This window comes from Balaenoptera musculus, chromosome 13 (assembly GCF_009873245.2).
Source record: "Balaenoptera musculus isolate JJ_BM4_2016_0621 chromosome 13, mBalMus1.pri.v3, whole genome shotgun sequence".
Classification (NCBI taxonomy): Eukaryota; Metazoa; Chordata; class Mammalia; order Artiodactyla; family Balaenopteridae; genus Balaenoptera; species Balaenoptera musculus.
Window position 1 is genome coordinate 71,920,405 of NC_045797.1, and position 22,335 is coordinate 71,942,739.

General features: G+C 41.0%; 1 protein-coding gene across 3 annotated transcripts in view; it reads right to left on the bottom strand.

Annotated features, from left to right (window-relative positions):
• UBXN2A (UBX domain protein 2A) overlaps nucleotides 1-19,402 on the bottom strand; it is a 50,672-nt gene extending 31,270 nt beyond the window's left edge. The window contains exon 1 of one of the 3 annotated variants that reach the window (XM_036872888.1): nucleotides 18,311-18,623. The gene's annotated coding sequence lies outside the window, so the exon portion shown is untranslated. Of the gene's footprint in view, nucleotides 1-18,310; nucleotides 18,624-18,747 lie in introns of those variants that run through there. The other 2 variants (XM_036872887.1, XM_036872886.1) reach the window with 2 other exon arrangements.
• Between the last annotated feature and the right edge of the window lie 2,933 nt (nucleotides 19,403-22,335).

The following is a 22,335-nucleotide window of genomic DNA, read 5'->3' on the forward strand; positions in this document are numbered from 1 at the left end:
TTGGGAAACTAAGATCCTGCAAGTGCTCGCGGCCAAAAAAAAAAAAAAAAAATTATAATGAAAAATAATGTATGGGGGCTTCCCTGGTGGCGCAGTGGTTGAGAGTCTGCCTGCCAATGCGGGGGACACGGGTTCGGGCTCTGGTCTGGGAAGATCCCACATGCCGCGGAGCAACTAGGCCCGTGAGCCACGACTGCTGAGCCTGCGCGTCTGGAGCCTGTGCTCCGCAACAAGAGAGGCCGCGACAGTGAGAGGTCCGCGCACCGCGATGAAGAGTGGCCCCCGCTTGCCGCAACTAGAGAAAGACCTCGCACAGAAACGAAGACCCAACACAGCCAAAAATAAATAAATAAATAAATAAATAAAACACAGTTCTCCAAAAATTATTAAAAAAAAATAATAATAATGTATGCTTTGGTTTAATAACAAACAAAAGTGAATGTAAACATTTCACTCAATCTCCAATATTAACAAAATATCAAATCAATATAAACTCATTCTTTTCTTTTTTTCCCAATGTAGATGATTTTTATTGTCAATATTCTTTTTTTTTAACATCTTTATTAGAGTATAATTGCTTTACAATGTTGTGTTAGTTCCTGCTTTATAACTAAGTGACTCAGTTATACATATACATATGTACCCATATCTCTTCCCTCTTGCATCTCCCTCCCTCTCACCCTCCCTATCCCACCCCTCTAGGTGGTCACAAAGCACAGAGCTGATCTCGCTCTGCTATGCAGCTGCTTCCCACTAGCTAGCTATTTTACATTTGGTAGTGTATATATGTCCATGACACTCTCTCACTTTGTCCCAGCTTACCCTTCCCCCTCCCCGTATCCTCAAGTCCATTCTCTAGTAGGTCTGCAGAGTCTGTCATACAGAGTGAAGTAAGTCAGAAAGAGAAAAACAAATACCGTATGCTAACACATATATATATGGAATCTAAAAAAAAAAAAAAAAGAAAAAAAATTGGTCAGAAGAATCTAGGGACAAGACGGGAATAAAAATAGGGAATATTAACTCATTCTTACAATTCTGGGGGAAAGCAAACTGACCAGATGTATTTACATGCTGTATAAATATTTTGACCATGATCTTCCACATTTCTGGGAACTTAAAAGAACAACAATGTAAGCTATATACATAAAATATGTCTGCCACAGCTGTTATCCGTTAGGAAAAACTGAAAATAAAGTAAATGGTCATGATATAGCTGCTTGATGGGATAATACGTATCCCTTAAAAATAATTATGAAGCAATTTATGTAGCCAAATAGAAAAAGATGTCACATAAGTGAAAATACAAGAAACAAAAATTATTCATTCACTAGGAATGAAATTGAATGTGTATGAAAAAACGGAGAGGGACTTCCCTGGTGGTGCAGTGGTTAAGAATCCGCCTGCCAATGCAGGGGACACGGGTTCGAGCCCTGGTCCAGGAATATCCCACCTGCTGCGGAGCAACTAAGCCCATGCACCACAACTACTGAGCCTGCGCTCTAGAGCCCGTGAGCCACAACTACTGAGCCTATGTGCCACAACTACTGAAGCCTGCGCACCCAGAGCCCGTGCTCTGCAACAAGAGGAGCCACCTCAATGAGAAGCCCACGCACCACAACTAAGAGTAGTCCTCACTCCCCGCAACTAGAAAAAGCCCACGCACAGCAACAAAGACCCAATGCAGCCAAAAATAAATTAATCAATTTTTTTAAAAATGGAGAGAAGCAAGAGTGAAAATAGTTATTGTTGGGGGGGGTAAAAAATTGTGGATTATTTTCTCTCTTTCCCAAACTTTCTGCAATACTCTTTTGCCCTTACAACAAAAATAATATAAGAAATAAGGAAACAAATCAATGTTTAAAAGAGTCCAAGCCATCTGCCCTTTGAGAGGTCCTGGAAGCAATGACAGACTAGAAGCAATAAGCATACCAAAAGCCTACATCTTGGCTTCTAAATACAGTTTTCCAAGAAAAGGAATCATGCCTCCTTGGAGAAAAGGCTGATTCCAGGGCTGGGACAGAGAAAGAACAAATGAGCCCGAAATATCTTGCACCAGAAAGTAAGATGGTGCTCAGTGAATGATGAGGACATATCAAAAGGACACTGAAGCCACCTGAAGGGGTTCCCACTGGACAAGTCTGGGAAATGGAACATCAAAGTAAATAATGATACTAATGGATTATAACTCACTGAATAAAACAAAAACCCATGAGGAGTCCATACTATTAGATCTTAAAAAATCAGGAAAAGATAGACTTCTAAATAAATTCAACAGTCATATGGAATCACCATTAGCAAGATAAATTCCAGATATATCCAAGATCTAAAATTTAAAAATTGAACCTGAGGGTGATGTCAGCAAAATGAAAGAATAGGCAGCTCCAAGCTCCCATCCCCACAGAAACATTGAAAAACAAGCAGAAACTATTAGGACCAACTTAGAACTCTGGAAAGTAGTCAAAGGTTTACAGCTATCAAGCAAATGATGAATCAAGAAAAATACAACTTAAAAACAGGGAAAACAAACCAATTCAAAACTGGGCAAAGGATGTGAACAGACATTTCTCCAAAGAAGAAATATTGAGTAGACAATAAGCACATGAAAAAGATGCTCAACATCACTAGTCACAATGAGATACCACTTTATACACATCAGAATAGCTATTATTGGGACCTCTCTGGTGGCGCAGTGGTTAAAAATCCACCTGCCAATGCAGAGGACACGGGTTCGAGCCCTGGTCCAGGAAGATCCCACATGCCACAGAGCAACTATGCCCGGGCAGCACAACTACTGAGCCAGGGCTCTAGAGCCCGCAAGTCACAACTACTGAGCCTGCACGCTGCAACTACTGAAGCCTGTGCGCCTAGAGCCCGTGCTCCGCAACAAGAGAAGCCACTGCAATGAGAAGCCCGTGCACCGCAACGAAGAGTAGCCCCTGCTCGCCGCAACTAGAGAAAGCCTGCACGCAGCAACGAAGACCCAATGCAGCCAAACATAACAAAAAAAAAAAAAAAAAAAAAAGAATAGCTATTATTTAATAAAACAAAAATAATAAGTGTTGACAGGGATGTGGAGAAATTAGAACACCGGAATATTGCTGGTGGAAATGTAAAACGGTACAGCTGCTGTAGAAAAGCATTTGGTGGTTGAGGCATTATTCACAATAGCCAAGAGGTGGAAATAATCCAGATGTCCATCAACAGATGAATGTCTGAACAAAATGTGGTATATACATACAATGGAATATTAATTAGCCATAAAAAGGAATGAAGTTTTGATACATACTACAACACGGATAAACCTTGAAAATATTAAGTGAATTAAGCCAAATACGAAAGGACAAATATTGCATGATTCTAGTTACATTGATATTTCATACAAGGCAAATTCATAGAGATAGAGAGTAAAATAGAGGTTTTTAGGGACTGGGAGAAGAGAGGAATGTGGAATTACTACATAACAGGCACAGAGTTTCCGTTTGGGACCATGAAGAAGTCTTGGAAATGGACAGTGGTAATGGTTACACACCACTGTGAATATTATTAATGCTGCTGAATTGTACACTTAAAATTGGTTAAGATGGCAAATTTTATGTTATATGTGTATGTATTTTACCACAATAAAAAAAAACTTTAAAAAAGGCAAACTTTTTAATTATTAAAGAAAACATGGTAAAGTTCCCTATAACCTGGAAGAGAAGACAACTTTCCTATAACTCAAATCCAGAAGCAATAAGGGAAAAGACTGATACATTTAACTATGTAAGAATAAAAAATTTTTTAAAAATTTCTACAAAGTAAAAACACAGATGACAAACAAAAACAAACAAATAAACAAAGGGAACTGGCATTACAACTAAAAGGTTAATATATAAAGAACTGATACAGAGAAGAAAAAGGCCAACAATCAAAAGGCAACAAATATGAACAGAGACGTCTCAGAAAGAGAGAAGCAAATGGCCCTAAAATATGTGAAAAGACGTCAGTCTCACTTATAATGAAATAAATGCAATTGAAACTATATTATGATACCATTTCTCACCAATCAGACTGGCAAAAACTTACAAGTCTTGCAACACATTTTGTTGCTGAGAGTGTGGGGAAACAGCCTCAAACATTTTCGGTGGGAATGCAAAATGGCACATATCCGGGGAAGGGAATGTGGCATTACCTAGTCACCTATGCATATGACAAAGAATCTCTCCTTGACCAAACTGTAGTTAGGCTCCTCTGAGGCATCTTCTCAAGGAGGTCTGACCTTGGGCTTCCATTTCTGTTCCTGTAGAGCCCAATTTTAGCAAGAATCCTGTTAAGCAGCTTTACCCAGAATCCCTCCACCCTTGATACCTGATCAAACTCCTCACTCCGCACTCCCCCGCCAACCCCGCCATGATACTGATCACCCTGGCCTGCCTTCAGCAAGAATCTTGTAGTTCAGTTTAGCAAGAATCCCCCCTTACCTTTGAGGTTTCTCTTAGTAATTTTCCATCCACTGACCCCTACCTTGCTCTTTGACTATAAATCCCCACTTGTCCATCTTTTTTAAAAATTATTTTTTTTATTTATTTATTTTTTGGCTGCGTTGGGTCTTCATTGCTGCACATGGGCTTTCTGTAGTTGCAGCGAGCGGGGGCTACTCTTCGTTGCGGTGCGCAGGCTTCTCATTGTGGTGGCTTCTCTTGTTGCGGAGCACAGGCTCTAGGCGCACAGGCTTCAGTAGTTGTGGCACGCGGGCTTCAACAGTTGTGGCTCACAGACTCTAGAACGCAGGCTCAGTAGTTGTGGCGCACGGGCTTAGCTGCTCCGTGGCATGTGGGATCTTCCCGGATCCGGGCTCGAACCCGTGTCCCCTGCATTGGCAGGCGGATTCTTAACCACTGCGCCACCAGGGAAGCCCCTGTCCATGTTATATTCAGAATCAAGTCCAGTTCCACACTGAGGTCTCTTTTCCCCTATCACAATAGTTCCTGAACAGAATCTGGTTTTACTGCTTTAACTACTGTCCAGCTCTGTTTTTTCTTTGACACGTATATCTAGAAATCCCATTATCTAAAAATCCATCCCAATGATACTTTAGCAAAAATATAAAAAGGTGAATACACTAGACTATTCGCTGTAGAATTATTTACAGCATTGATTGTAACAGCAAAGCCTGTAAAAAACCTCAACTTGTCCATTAATAGGGACTTCTTGAATAAACTATGGTAAATCCACACAGTGGGATGTACTGTTAAGTGAAAAAAGCAAAATGGAGAAAAATATGTATGATATGGTACTGTTTATCTAACAAAGAGGTGGACATGAATATACGTATATTTGTTTACATTAGGAAAAAATGAAAAAGTAAACCAAAAAATAAATAATAAGGTTACTTATAAAGTGGGAGAGAGTGCACTGGGTGAAGGGAGTAAGGGCAGAAGCTGGATTTCTCTGAATGTATCTTGTTTTTTAGATCAACTTTGGACCCATGCAAATATTTTATGCACTTATAAAACAAAGTTAAATTTTAAAAAAGCAATCCCTATAAACTGAAAGTAAAAATGAAATGAATTAACTGAACTGACAGAGAGGAAGTAAATTTAAAACATGGTAATTTTACCATATATCCTAGTGGGATGAACCCAAAGAGGAAAAATGAAGTTTCTAGTAGTCATATTATTAGCAATAATATATTAGTATTGTTTATATGAAAAGTATGGTATAAAGATAAAGCAGTGGGTCTCAACCAGGAGGCAATAGTGCCCCTAAGAAGATATCTGGCATTGGCCGGAGGCATTTTTGGGCTGTCACAGCAACTGGGGTGGAGGGCGCTATTGGTATCTAGTAGATGAGGTTAGGGATGCTGCTGAAAATCCTACAATGCACAAGACAGCCCCCACAAGAAAGTATTGCCCAAAATGTTAATAGTGTTGAAGTTGAGAGACACTGAGATAAAGCAAAGAAGTTAATTATGATCTGTCCCTAAAAACCAAGATTTTTTTTCAGAGTAAGAGTAAAGAGATAGAAATATAAAAATCAAAGAAGCCAAGCAAAAATCCTGTAATCCTATATTTTAAATCAGAAACATCATTATGAACTTAGGCTGTATTTTCTCTTGAGAAAATACATAGTAGCTCTGTCCACTGAAAAGGCCAAAAAGCAATAAGCAATCAGACAACAATGAGCACAGCACACCTACCGCCCAGATTTGTGGTCTCCAAATACTATTTCCCACCAAAAGGAATCAGTTTCTTAGAGAAATGGCTGTCTCCAGGTCTGGGGCAAGAAATATGCACTTTATGCCTTGTATTGACATCTTGGATTAATGTCCAAAGGAATCAGAAGTTGGGAATTCCCTGGCGGTCCAGAGGTTAGGACTCGATGCTTTCACTGCGGGGGCCTGGGTTCGATCCCTGGGCAGGGAACTAGGATCTCCCAGGCCGCAAGGCACAGCCAAAAAAAACAAAACAAAATGAAAAAAAGGATTCAGAAGTCAGTTTGAAAAGGCTACCATTAGTGAAAGATGGGACTGAAAAACAGCTACATGAATTGAAACACATCAAATGCAAGTTCATACTGATACTCATTAAAACACAGAAACTATTCACTGGTCATCTTTCCAGAACAGTAGGGTACCAATTTATTTTGAAAACTGGCACATAAGGGAAAGAATCAAGTATTCATCCTGCCTTTCCTGTATGAACTAACTCAGAGTAATCCAAGAGTTAATAAAAGAAGTTTCCTTTATAAATGAATTCAGCTAAATGAAGGTTTATAGAATTAGAGTATCTCCAATTTGCAACCCCTAATGCAAACAGACCTAGGCAATGATATCAATGGCTGCTAACATCACACAAAGAAAACAAACATAAATATATGCCTCAGTGTGAAAGCTCAAACCACCACGTGTGAAGACTTCTTTCTAAAAATGAAACTGAATTCATTCAAGCCTCTAGGTCTAAACATCAAATTACAGGAAATATAGGGCACAGAGGAACATGATCAGATGACATCACAGGGACGCAATCAACAAAATCCAGAACTCGGGAAATTCTTCAGGAGAAATGATCCATTTTCTTCAATATATATATTACCAGGGAGAAAAAAGAAGTAGAAATAATCTTTTTAAATATTTAAGAGATATATCAACTAATTACAACATATGGACCATATTTATGTTATTATTTAAAGAAACTAAATGGAAAAAAGCTATGAATCAGGAACTTCTGAACACTGTATGGATATTTGATGATATGTGGAGCAATTGTTAATTTTAAAGGTGTGACAATGGGATTGTAGCTTTTTAAAGTACTTGTTTTAGGGACTTCCCTGGCGGTCAAATGGTTAAGACTCCGTGCTTCCACTGCAGGAGGCATGGGTTCGATCCCTGGTCAGGGAACTAAGATCCTGAATGCTGTGTGGTGAGGCCAAAAATAAATAAATAAAGTACTTGTTTTAGCTACATACTGAAATATCTATGAATAAATATGAAATCCAATAACTAGAATTTCCTTCAAAATAAGCAAGTGGAGTGAGGAGTGGAGAGAGTATAATTGAAACCAAAATGGCTATGACTTGATAATTAGTGAAGCTGGGTAATGAGTATACATGGGAGTTTACTATTCTCCACATTTTTATATGTTTGAAATTTTCATAATAAAAATTGGGATAAAAGAACTATCTTAAAAATATATGCGTGTAGAGTTGTACAATGTCATTTCATTAGCTTCTTAAAAGGCAGTACTTTTGCTCTATCAGTAAATTACTCAATAATCCAAGAATGGCAGTAGTTCCAAAGATCTGCATCCTCAGTGAGAAATAATGTATGTGAATCTAACTCCCCAAATTAGAAATGTGAAGTGGGGAAAAGTACTATGAACTCATATTTAAAGTGATGAACATGAGAAATAGATTGATCATGTTTAGGATAAAGATACATCTGTTATAAGACAACCAAAGAGCTTCATAAGACATTTGGTTGACTCACGGCTTGAAGGCAATGTGGGCACAGAGAGAAATTTTAGCAGCACACGGATGTGCAATGTGAAGTCAAACACAGACAATAGTTATAAACTGCCTATTGCACAATTAAAGTTATCACTTGCCAACATTCAAGGTAGGAAAAAATCAGATCTGTTCTATGTAACCTGGAATGTTTGGTTATTAAAGGAAAACACAACCAAACTGATTATGGAGAGAAAAGTACAATGCTTTAGTAAACCTATATAGTTATAATTTGTAACTAGACTTTTAATTAAAAGTCACCCAAACAAGATTACAGTTACTTTTTATATGTGCTTAAAACAAACCCTTAAGAGAATGTTACTATTAGGTCAAGATAGACTTTATGATAATCAAGGTCCCAGAGTGTACTCTACAGATTTAAAACTAAAGAAAAACAAAACAAAACAAAAACAACAACAACAACAACAACAACAAAAAAACTAAAGAAAAACACTTTTGGACCTCCCTGGCAGTCCAGTGGTTATGACTCCACGCTTCCAATGCAGGGGGAGCAGGTCCGATCCCTGGTCAGGGAACTAAAATCCCACATGCCGCGCGGTGCGGCCAAAAGAAAAGAAAAGAAAAATAAAGAAAAACACTTTACCAAAAAGAAGATATAATCAAGCTAGACATCTCCAGAAAGCATTAAAAATATTTCAACTCTCAAACAGAATATATCAAATATGTTTCTTAAATTCTCTCTGGAGAATATGTATATAAAAAAGCAGGGGCTTCCCTGGTGGCGCAGTGGTTGAGAATCCGCCTGCTAATGCAGGGGACACGGGTTCGAGCCCTCGTCTGGGAGGATCCCACATGCCGCGGAGCAACTGAGCCTGTGAGCCACAACTGCTGAGCCTGCGCGTCTGGAGCTTGTGCTCCGCAACAAGAGAGGCCGCGACAGTGAGAGGCCCGCGCACCGCGATGAAGAGTGGCCCCCGCTCGCCGCAACTAAAGAAAGCCCTCGCACAGAAACGAAGACCCAACACAGCCAAAAATAAACAAAAAGAAAAAAAAAAAACAAAAGCAAATACCTCTATTTAAAAATATAAGTATTAAAAAATGTAAGTATTAAGCATATTTAAACAAAGGGCAGACCTGCTCAGTAATAGCCACTGAAGATCCACCAGACCCATTTCAAAGCAATGAGAAACAGAAAATGGCCACTAGAAGTAGTAGCATACTGCTCCCACTTAAAAGTCTCCGAAGTATCTGCAGGTGGATTTAATCTGGGTAACTGAGGATCCAGCAGCAGCCTTTCACCAGATAACATCAGTCTGAATGATCTTAGGTCCTGACTTTCATTCCAGTTTCCTGCTGCTAGTGGAACTGGGCTCATAACCACAGCCAATTTGGCTGGAGCACTAATTCCCACTTAGCATCTGTTTTGCTAGGAATGAAAGTAGGATAGTAGAGTCTGCTCTGGAAAATATTATTGAAAACTGTTTTAAATGCTTCTATTGTTTTCATTACGAATTGAACATAAACTGTTAGTCAATTTATTTCTTAGCCTTTTTGTAACAAAATTGTGAGCAATTCTGAAAGACAGGGAGAAACTGAAAGGAAGGAAAAATGAGGAAATGCAATGAGGCAGAGGAGTCAGTACCCAACATAAGGTGGGGGAGGGCACCTTCAGCAGCACCCTCAACAAGAACTTCACAGGCTGCCTTTTAGCCTTTCAGCTAGCTTTTGGGTAGGAGTTACTAGAGCCACATCAGAGAAGATGGCATCCAACAATCAAGGCAAATTGGATGTCTTTATTGTCTCAAGTGGGTATTTTGTATTTCTAAAGACTTCTTAATCCCTCCTGTACTGCTCTTCAAAATTATTCCCTAGACTTAAAAAATGAAAACAGACTATTATTTCATCCAAAGAATTTTACTCAATATTTATTAAATGTAAGGCACTGGATTAAGCTTTAGATTTACAAAGTATCAATAATAAATCAGAGAAGGGGGGAGATATTTTTTTAAATATCAAAAACGTATAACATCTTAAATGGATTACACAATTAAATAAACTGTATGCTTTAAAAATGCAGCCATTAAAGATGATTGTTAAATATAAGATACAGCACTGTCAATGTCCTCTTGAGTTTGCAAGTGCTTATTACATTTATTAGATAAATATAATTATGTCATCTCTGGGCCAAGGATAAATCTGAGGTCCAAAGGGAAAAAAAATAGTGTATATATTTGTTTATGGTATGGAAAAAACTTAGCTAAAGCCATTATAAGAATGTGAAAAGGAAAAGGGGATAAGCATTGTCGACTTAAAAAAATGCACAATGTGAGAGTTTTGAGTTAAGTTTTATTTGGGGCAAAATAAGGACTGCAGCCCAGGAGACAGCATCCCAGGTAGCTCTGAGAAACTGCTCCAAAGAGGTAGGGGGGAAGGTCAGTATATATGTGATTTTGGTGAAGGGGGAGTACATGCAATCCAGCACAGACTTTTTTGCAGAAGGTTTCTGCTAGTCACGAGGAGTAGATGTCACCATGAAGGATTTTAGTGTTTTTCTAGATATTAGGAGATACAAGAATTGGGCTCATAAAATCAGCTCCTGAAAATACCTATCTGCAGACCTGTTCTGCCAGTTTTTCCCAGAGCACAGAGTGCCTCATTTCTGCTCTGCACCCTGAACTCCTTTCAGGGGGTGTTGAAAATCAGCAGCTGTAGCAGCACATGATTTAATCCTTGTAGAGGTAGATGGCAAGTGCCAATGGAAAATGCCAATTTGTAGTTGACAGCATAATCGAGCTAAAACAGTTATCTATCCTAACAGCAATACAAAATGCAATGTTCAAAATTAATAACTCAAAACACATACTGTTCAGAAATACGGCTGTAAACTACATAAGAAACAGCTATGAGTTCAAAGCAGTTGTCTTTAGGGAAATGGAGTGGGAGCACTTTTAGTTTTAAGTCTTCTGACTCTACATATTTGCCTTTTAAACTATATATTGTTTTGATTTAAAAAAAATTTAAAAACCAACTGAAAATATATTCAGAAAGCCAGAATTTCATGGTTTTCTCCTAAGACCTTGTCCTTCAAATCTCATATTTCTAAAACTATTTAATTGCTTCACTTTAAGAATTACTTCCTTTTTGGGAATTCCCTGGCAGTCCAGTGGTTAGGACTCGGCACTTTCACTGACGTGGGCCCAGGTTCAATCCCTGGTGGGGGAACTCAGATCCCACAAGCCGCACGGTGCGGCCAAAAAAATAAAAATAAAAAATAAATTACTTCCCTTTCAAACATACACAAAAGAATAGAAAAATATAAACACCCATCCCAACTATTCAGATTTCAAAAGCTTTTATTTTTTTTTTTTTAAGGTTGCACCTCGCTGCATGTGGGATCTTATTTCCCAGACCAGGGATGGAGCCTGTGCCCCCTGCATTGGGAACTCAGAGTCTTAACCACTGGATCTCCAGGGAAGTCCCAGATTTCAGAAGTTTATATTTTGACTTATTTGCTTCTTTTTTATTTAAGAACCAGTAATAGATAAATACTACTTCATTTTTAAATATTACATGGTATGTTAAATATGTGCATCTTACTGCGTATTAATTATACCTAAATAAAGTTGTTTAAAATATTAAAAATGTATATTTATTCAGCTCCTACTATATACCAGGCATGATTCTAGGTGCTTGGGATACATAATGAACAAAATAGACAGATCCCAGCCCCTGTGGACATTACATTCTGGTGGTGCTGTTTGCTTTTCAGTTGACAGTTTTCCAACATTATTTTCAACTACTCTAAAATAATCCTTTAGTTTAGATATGATCCTGACTGTGTCATAAACATAACATGTTCATTCCACTTCTTTGTTCACATTGTAACCATCCTTCTGATTTTGGACACAGGCAGCAGTAAGCGGCAGCTTGCAGCAAGCAGCAGCAAGCAGTAGCAGGAAGCAAGATCTTAGTTCCGGGACAGGGAGTCCTAACCACTGGACCACAGGGGCCAGCAGCTAGGGCCTGGGTCCCTGTTTCTTACCTGCCTTGTCAGGAGAGAATTCAGGCAAGGAGGCAGAAGGTAAAGAGAAAAGCAAAAAGTTTACTGGAGGGCTTCCCTGGTGGCGCAGTGGTTGGGAGTCTGCCTGCCAATGCAGGGGACACGGGTTCGAGCCCTGGTCCGGGAAGATCCCACATGCCGCAGAGCAGCTGGGCCCGTGAGCCACAATTACTGAGCCTGCGCGTCTGGAGCCTGTGCTCCGCGGCAAGAGAGGCCGCGATAGTGAGAGGCCCGCGCACTGCGATGAAGAGTGGCCCCCACTTGCCACAACTGGACAAAGCCCTCGCACAGAAACGAAGACCCAGCACAGCCATAAATAAATAAATAAATAAAATTTAAAAGAATAAGGCTTTAAAAAAAAAAAAAAAAGTTTACTGGGAAAACAAAGTACATGCTGAAAGACGCACGGAGGAACTCAGAGAGAGTAGTGCCCTTGGGAAGTTTAAATCCTTTATAAGGGGGCAGTCTTCCAGGTCTTTGTCTTCTTTTGGCCAATAGTAGTGTTTTGACCCCATGGCTAATTTGCTTCTGGACCCTCCCCTGGGTGCGCACGCACCCCTAAGTTAAGGTGGATCCCACCGCGAAGGCCTCTGGGAGGAGATAGCAACACTTAACTATGGTCTGGCATTCCCTGCCTTTTTGAGCCCATGAAGGCTTTTGCGCATGCGTAATGTCTCCCTTGTCCCAATGATGGGAAGTGTATGACCTCTTGATCCTTTAATAGGGTTTAGTCCCACTCTGTCCCTGCCATAAAAATGCCCAATGTCTGGTTATTTACCCTATTCCTGTTGCTGGTTTTTATAACGAGGTGCAGATCTCGAAATACAGACAGAAGTCCGGTCATAATATGTAGTCCCGGAGCCCGTTTGTCTCTTGCTTCAGGAAGTGTAAACAGGGGGCTGGTAATGAATGTCCAGCTTGGAGCCCATCTTCTTCTCACCCCAGGAGGTGTGAACAGGAGGCCAGTTGTAAATGCCTAGCCTGGAGCCCATCTATCTCCTGCCTCACTTCTAGGCATTCAAATCTAAATTATCCTTCAAGTCCCAGCTCAAGATCTACTCCTACTGTAAAGGTGAAATAGTAAACCCTTATTAATAATCCTCTCCTAAAGCATTTAGATCTTTGGCATTTAAATCATATTGTCTGATACTACTTACTATTGTTTCTTTTAGCTCTACTAGATCCAAGATCCTTGAAGACAGGTATCACAACTTACACATTTCCTGTTTCTTCTGTAGTGCTTAGCAAGCGCAAAGCAAGGAGTAGCCATCCTTAAAGTATCTCACTATGTTTCCTGTTAATAGGTTACTGTTCTCTAGCAAATTACTAATATTTTTCATCATTTCGTAGTTATAAGCTACTGATAACTGTTTTTACTTGTTTCATGACAGCAAAAGAGAATGAAGAACAGACTCTGGATTCAAAGTATCCTGTACTGGAATACTGGCTACATCATTTTTGAGCTTAAGTGTTGTTATTTAACTTCTCTAAGTCCTAGTTGCCTAACTTGTAACTTGGAAATAATTATCCTCCTAAGAAGGTTGTTTTGAGAACAAAAGAAATACAATAATGAGAATACAATAATGTTATGCTCCCTTCTCTTTTCCCAGCCCACAATCATAACCTCTGTTACAAGGACTTATGGTAAGAAAACACCTTCAGACTTAAGTCTCAAAAGTTTTAATTTGGGGACTTCCCTGGTGGTCCAGTGGTAAAGAGTCCGCCTTCCAATGCAGGGGACGTGGGTTCAATCCCTTGTCAGGGAACTAAGATCCCACATGCTGCGAGGCAACTAAGCCCACGTGCCACAACTATTGTGTTCGTGTGTCTCAATGAGAGAGCCCGCGTGCCACAAACTACAGAGCCCACGTGCCACAAACTACAGAGTCCACATGCCCTGGAGCCTGTGCACCACAACTAGAGAGAGAAAACCTGCACGCCACAACTGGAGAGAAGCCTGTGCGCTGCAACTAGAGAGAAACCTGAGCAGACCTGCGCTGTAACGGAAAGGATCCTGCATGCCTCAACAAAGATCCCATGTGCCACAACTAAGACCTGATGCAGCCAAAAAAAAATTAAGGAAAATAAATAAAATAAATAAAAACTCAAAAAAAAAAAACTAAAAAAAATTTTTTTAATAATGATTTTTAAAAAGTTCTAATTTTGGCATGGCTATGAAATTTTACTTTTGATTTCACTAATTAAACAACATCTGTATATTTATTGAACCTCCCACCACTTTGTGTAAAGCACTGGTTTAGAACTAATGATAGGAGAGTCAATAGGACAGACACAGTATCTATCACCAGGGAGTTTACAGACTAACAAGGAAAAACATACTGAATGTTTTTCCTTGGCATAGAATTATGAAGTAAAAACTCATTCTATAATGGACATAAAGTCACCATTATTTTAGGTATTTCCTACCATAAATTAGTAATACGGAAATGGACCATGTAAAATTTATATCTATTGAGCGTCTACAATCATCAGTCATGTGACACGAATGAACCTAAGTCGTTGTGTACAGTATGTAGAGAATAAAAAAGCCATCTGACCAATATCTTAGTTACCAGTATGAGGCTGGGCATCAGAATGGACAGATGAACAGAATTTCCTTCATTTTGTTTCAGTTTACTCCTAATTAGTACCACTACCATCTTACATTTGTATTGTATATCACAGTTTACTCAACACCTTCTCAAATATTATCTCACTTACTCCCAACAACTGCAGTAATAAAATCAGTCAGGAGCCAGAGTAGACTGAGCTTCTTGGAACATATCGACTAAAAGGAAAATTCAGTCAAAATAGATTTAGACTACTAAGAAATGTAGTCTTTTAAATGTATACATTAGAATTTGAAAGAAAAATTTGCATATTACAAATTTTACTTATTTTTATAAACATATACTACGGGCTATTGTCTTTAAGATTATGGATTTACATCAAGATATTATGCCACTAGGCCTGCTATGTAGAAGCTGAAGTTTCTCTTTAAAGAAACCATTGGATCACCTTTCAGTTACATCTTCTATGGAATAGGATTAGGCTTCCAAGAGCAAACTATGGGAGCATCAGATTAAACACTTTAAAAGACAGTTTATTTGTATATTTGTGAATTCTAGTTTATTAACTATTACGTATTCAACAATAAAATGAAATCTTTTGGGAAGTTTCAGCTTATCTTAGCTGTAATTGCAGTAATGAAGAAAATACATTTTTGTTGTCTTCTAGAAAAAATTGTTAATAAGGGAAGTTATATGCTCCCAAAGACCAAAGTGATAGTGACAAAAGTAATTTAAATGAGAAAATCCTAGGAGAAAGGTGAAACTTCTGCAGAAACTGTTAAGGTTGCTGAGTCAGCCATCCTCTTGACACCAAGATGTTCTCATTTCAGAATGGGCTCCATACTGAAATGTTATTTACCTTGCAAAACCCATCTCAAATACAATCTTAAGAAAACCTTCCATAATTCTTCCAAAAGGCATGAATATAGAATTACTAACACAGCAAGGAGAGATCAATTATGTACTCTTGGTGTTACCGAGTCCAAGCTCGCTCTGCGTGCCACACAACTGGCCAATAAATCGGAGACAAGGTGCTGAGGCAAGGAACACGACTTTATTCGGAAAGCCGGAAGACCGAGAAGATCGCAGACAAGTGTCTCTGAAAAACTATCTTCCAGGGGTGTGGATGTCAGTTTCTTTTATAGCACAGAGAGGGGGAGGAGATGAGGAAGTAAAGTAAAAAGGCCATAAGTTTTGCAAATATCTCCTGGAATGGCCAGCCTCGAGGAGGGGATGTGTTAATTTCTTCTTTCTTGTGGCCATCCACAGGTGGGACAGGGTCCAGATGTTTCCCTGAACAAAGGCACTTTGGTTTAACCTTCAGGGAGAGGGGCAGGGTTCCCCCAGGCAGGGCATTATGTATACACACTATTCTTTTTTTTTTTTAATTATTTAATTATTTATTTATTTCTGGCTGTGTTGGGTCTTCGTTTCTGTGCGAGGGCTTTCTCTAGTTGCGGCGAGCGGGGCCACTCTTCATCGCGGCGCGCGGGCCTCTCACTGTCGCGGCCTCTCTTGCTGCGGAGCACAAGCTCCAGACGCGCAGGCTCAGTAATTGTGGCTCACGGGCCCAGTTGCTCCGCGGCATGTGGGATCTTCCCAGACCAGGGCTCGAACCCGTGTCCCCTGCATTGGCAGGCAGATTCTCAACCACTGCGCCACCAGGGAAGCCCCACACTATTCTTTTAGTGAACAAAAGCAGCAGAAAGCAAAGGTTAAAGAAACAGATCCAACATGGAGTCCAATTTGGCTCTTCCCTGTTACATTAGAATTTGCCCTACCATCACAGCCACAAACCTAGTCCCAACGACCATCTCTGGGTGGTTTCCCCACATCCATTCTTGTCCGCATTCAATTCAGTGTCTACACAGGAGTCAGGGTGACCTTTTTGATTAAGATACAAATTTGATTGTGGGACTTCCTTGCTTAAAATCCTTCAGGGACCTCCCACTACTGTTCAAATAAGGTCTAAATCCTTTGGATAACATGACAGGGGAGTTCACTGCAATGTTCTCTCACTACATTTGAGTGGTTTGAAAACTCTCCTATAAAAGTTTAAAAAAAGAAAAGAAAAAGCTGGTCCTAAATCCTTAACATTGTTTAAAAGGCCCCACATCATCTCTGGGGCCCTAACCACAGCCCCCTTTCGCTTTCCACACTCTTTCCAACTGCTCTGACCTTCAGTTCCCAAAACCTTCCGAAGACTCTGTGCAACTGATTTCCTTTACCTGGACCTTTCTTCCCTCCTTTGGGAGTCACCTTCACCTAATTCCTACTTACCCGTAATAACTTGAGTGCAAAGATTACTTTCCTAGGGAAATCTTAACTCATTTCTTCAGCTGGGATATGTACCCCGGTTACACGCTCTCACAACACCCTACATTCTTCCTTTTTAGCTTCTCTCTAGGTAGACTGGCATTCACTTGTGTGGTTACTTGTGTCCTCCAATGACAATGTAAAGTCTTTAAAGCCAAAAACCTATAATGGTCACCATCAATCATATCGTTAGTACTCAGCACACAACAGGTACTAAAAACACTCGGCTGATAAACTAGGCAATTAGCATTAAATATTAAGTAATTAAAGTATGCATGTAAAGTATTTACCACACGCAGGGCTAAGAGTCAGTGCTCAACGCGTTGTAGTTTTTGCCTTGCATCATTGTTTGTGTGCTTAATCACTCCCTCCATCCTGCACACAATTCTTATTCATTTTTGGATTAGATCAGTGCCTCGCTCTAACTTCAGTGTTACACATACGTGCTCAACATTGACTGGATTTAACTGCTTTTTAAATCAATATGACTTTCAGCATATTTACATAGAAGACACAACATCAACTTCTAAAGAGTTTCCCATTAAAACTAAAGTATCAATATAATTAAAAACGTTATAAACAGTCCAAAAGCACACTTGAGCTACGACTATGAAGTAAAGAAGCTGGTTTTCACGTCGCTTATACAATCTGTCACACTTTACAATTCCACATTGACATAAACACAGACTGTCAATTTCCTATCTTTATTATTACTTCTTTTAAATTTATTTTTTTGGTCGCCGCTCGGCATGCGGGATGTTAGTTCCCCCGACCAGGGGTGGAACCCGCGCCCCCTGCAAGGGAAGCGCGGAATCTTAACCACTGGACCGCCAGGGAAGTCCCACCTGTCTTTCAATGATCTCGAATAAGTACGAAGGAAGCAACGCTGGATGCCACACTAACGTTCGTCATTGCTAACAAATAACAAACTGCAAATAAAAACGGACACAGAGAAAAAAAGAAATTAAATATGAAAACAGAGACCATCAAGCCTACAAAATAAAAGTGAGTTGCGGGAGCCAGCTAATGAAGTTACCGAAGAAATGTCCACCCCAAACAAGACATGCTCTGGATTTCTGTACTGCACTTCTGCATTTGGAGGATAGAGAACTCGAAGTTTCCGAGCGCTCGCAGAGAGAGAAAACCACCGCGGCGCTTTCCCGGAGTCCGCCGCTCGGGAAAGCAGCGCAGTCAGCGGGCCCAGAGCCGCGCCTCACCTGCGCTGACCAGGAGTCCCGCCCCGACCGTCGTGCGACTGTGCCCTTTCGGGGTCGCAGACGCGAGCACCGAAACCGAGACAAAGACGGGGTGCGGCGACTCGGCCCGACCCAACGACCGCCACCGCCCCGCCCGGGAAACGCCTGCCCACCCCCCGCGGCCGGCCCAGCCGAGCGCGGCGCGGCCCCAGGAAACTCACCTCCGGGCGCGGCCGCTGGAGGGGGCCCCGCCACGCCGTCGCCTAGCGGCCTCGTCCTCAATTCGCTCGGGGGCCGCGGGCGCCGCCGCCGCCGCCGCGCCGCCGCCCCTCAGACTGGGAGCACTGCTGTCCCCAGACCCTCTCAAGCTCCACTGCCGCGCCGCTGCGACCCTGCGCACCCCCTCGGTCACTGCCGCCCGGCGCCGAGGACGCGCCGAGGACGGCTCTGCGCAGACCAGAGAGCGCGCGCGGGGCCGCGGGGGGCGCGCGAGGGCGCGCGGGGGCGGGGCTGGCGGCGCCGGCCGCCTCGGGCCGCAGCGTTACCCGCGCTAATGGCGGCCGTCTCTTTCTTCCCGTGGGCACTGCTACTCCTTGCCTCTTCACCCGACGCGGAAAATGCAGAGAGCTACCCACCTGAGAACCCAGCATCAACTTACCTCCGTACGTCGTCAGCCGCTGATTAAATCCGTGGAGAGATTTACCTGCATTCTGACCATGTTGAACTTCACCTGAGACCTGTGATTCTGGAAAGCGACGGTTAAAAAAAATCCTCCCATCCTTTCGTGCCCCTGAAAGGGCTGACAGCAAGGAAGAAACCACCCTTCCCCACGTGGTTTAGATAAGATTCAGGGATGCCCCCTTGTTTACCTATGACAAGGTCAGACATAGACCCTCCAAATTCCCTTTTTTTTTTTTTTTTTTTGCCTCATAAATGATTAGCTTTACTGATTGTTCTCACTGACCAATCTGGACAAAATACCAGCTACCTTGTTTTGACCAAACTTAAGCTTCTCTCCTTCCTCCGGGCTCCTAAACTTTGACCCACCCTCATCCTGATCCAGCGTACAAGCCCTCCTTCACCATCACTCCTGAAAGATAGGATGACCTCCATGTAAACCACTCTGATCTGCCACGCGATCACTGCCACCTCCACCCACCCATTCCACTGTGCCCCACACCCAGTTCTTTGTAACCTTTGTTCGCTCCTCCCTATACAAGAAGGGCCATTTTCTGTCTGACCTTGGAGACAGTTGCAGACTTCACGGTCATAGCGTTCCCCTGTAGCGATGGTTGTTGCCTCATCCCCCAAACCCCATTGCAGTAGTTCCTTTTCCTCTTCTTGGAATAAGCCTTTCCAATAAAGTCTCTCTTTATCTAAATCCAGGATTTTGTTTTTCACAATTGAGCATTCTCCGCATTGTAATTGTCCTCCAGCCTTATTTCAGTAGTCTTCCCCCTCCCCCCAATAATCCTTTCAAATATAATCTCTATTTCCCTATTTGTTTTTACGTGACAGTTTTTTTTTTTTTTTTACATAAATACTTGGACAAAACATTTATTATTTTAAACTAAGGGACATTTGTTACAGCAGGAATATTCTACTGGGTCAGGCAGTTCAGTGAAAGGTGCATCCTTTGTTCCTTTGTTCCTCCCTCCCTCCCTTCCTTCCTATTTCTTTCTGTCTCTGTCTCTCTCTCTCCCTTTCTATCTCTCTCCCTCTCTATCTTTTTCTTCCTTTTTTCCTTTTTTTTTTTAAATAGATCTTGGAGTATAATTGCTTCACAATACTGTGTTAGTTTCTGTTGCACAACAAAGGAAATCATCCATATGCATGCACATGTCCCCATATCGCTTCCCTTCCAGCCTCCCTATCCCACCCCTCTAGGTCATCGCACAGAGCCCATCTCCCTTTTACTTGATAGTTTTTAGTGCTGGGATTCAGATTGATACTGGGCCTCACCTACAGACCCCTGCTATCCCCACACAGGTAAAGGCACCCTGTGAGTCGTTTGAACTCTTCTTCAGGAGAGCAATTCTGGGATCCCGTGGTGAGTTCAACTTTCAAACCAGTTCTCCAGAAATCTTGTCTGTTGAAGCCACTGGTAAGGAGTTACTTTGATTCCTTAGGGCAAAGAGACTTTTCTATGGATGGCCTTTATGTGAGGCCTCTTCTTTTTCCTGTTCTTCTTTTTTGTCCCAGCACCATTTGATAAAGAGAGGACTCTTCCCTGGTCAAAAATCAACTGACCCTAGATATGTTGGTTTATTTCTGGACTCAAAATTCTGTTCCATTTATCTATATATCTGTCCTTACACCAGTGCTGTTATCCAATGGGGGTTCTGTTGCTTGCCGCTTACAAAGTCAGTTACATACTCACAAATGTTGGTAGCAAAGGAAAGGTGCCTCTAATCAGAATGCCGGGGACTTCCCTGGTGGCACAGTGGTTAAGAATCCGCCTGCCAATTCAGGGGACACGGGTTTGAGCCCTGGTCTGGGCAGATTCCACATGCTATGGAGCAACTAAGCCCGAGCGCCACAACTACTGAGCCTGCGCTCTAGAGCCCATGAGCCACAACTACTGAGCACACATGCCACAACTACTGAAGCCTGTGTGCCTAGAGCCCGTGCTCCTCAACAAGAGAAGCCACTGCAATGAGAAGCCCACGCACCACAACAAAGAGTAGCCCCCACTCACTGCAACTAGAGAAAGCCTGCGTGCAACAATGAAGACCCAATGCAACCAACAATAAAATAAATAAATAATAAATGAACTTATTAAAACAAAAATCAGAATGCTGGCAATCTGGGGTGATGGTGGACTCAAGGTCCCCCAAAAACCACCTCCGAAAATTCTGCTCAGCCATGAAAGTTTTAAAGGGAAGGAGGGAAGTAATCTCAGTTAATCATTGAGATATGGGGTCAGAGTCGTTGCCATCCCCCACCTGCCTGCAGGCTCATTGACTTATTGTGATCTTCCTCTAGATGTTATCATACAATTTGGTTCACACAGTTTGGTCACACAGTTTGTTCGGGAGATTACTGAAGGGGAAGGTAGGGAAGAGATTTGGTCATCTGTTAATTACTTATTCTTCATTTTGACTTCTTTGATCTATGGAAAGAACCGACAAGTTAGGCAAAGTATTGTGTGATTAAAAGATTTGAAAGGTGTGTGTGGGCCAGAGATGAGTAGAGCATGGGGGTTAAAAATTAGTTATAGTATAGCTTTGCTAAAATGACAAGAAAGGCGGTTTTCTGCTGAGGTTGATCTCCTGCAAAGAGCTGCTTACAGTACCATAATGTTTTAATTACTGCAGCTTTGTAGTAGGTTTTTAAATCAGGAAGTGTGAGTCCTCCAACTTTGTTCTTTTTAAAAATTGTTTTGGTTTTTCCAGGTCCCTTGCAATTTAAGACCAGCTCTTCCTTTTCTGTTAAAAAAAAAAAAAAAAAAGAATTTTGATAGGAATTGCTTTGAATTGGTAGATCAATTCGAGTATTGACATCTTAACAGTGTTAAGTTTTTTCAAACCATGAATATGGACATCTTTCCATTTACTTATGTCTTCTTTGTTTTGTAGTTTTCAGTGTACAAGTCTTGTACCTCCTTGGTTAAATTTATTCCCAAGTATTTTATTTTTATTGATGCTGTTGTGAAAGGAATTGCTTTCTTAATTTCCTTTGGGATTTTTCATCATTAGCGTATACCACTGATTTTTGTGTGTTGATCTTGTATACAGTATCTTTGCTGAATTCATTTATTAGCTCTGATAGTTGTGTGGGTTTTAAAAAATAGATTCTTGGGAATTCCCTGGCAGTCCAGTGATTAGGACTCCACGTTTTCACTGCCTGGGGCCCGGGTTCAATCCCTGGTCAGTGAACTAAGATCCTGCAAGCCGTGCAGCATGGCCAAAAAATAAAAGAAATAAAAATAAAAAAATTTAAAATAGATTCTGTAGTATTTTATACATACAAGATCACATCATCTGTGAATAGAGATAGTTTTACTTCTTCCTTTCTAATTTGGATGGCATTTATTTATTTATTTAAAATTTTTGCCTAATTATTCTGGCTAGAACTTCCCATATAATTTTGAATAGAAATGGCAAAAGTGGGCTTCCTTGTCTTATTCGTAATCTTAAGGGGAAAGCTTTTAACCTTTCACCATTGAGTATGATTGCCGTTTTTCATGTTGAAGAAACTCCCTTCTAGTCATAGTTTGTTGAGTGTTTTTATCATGAAAGTTTCT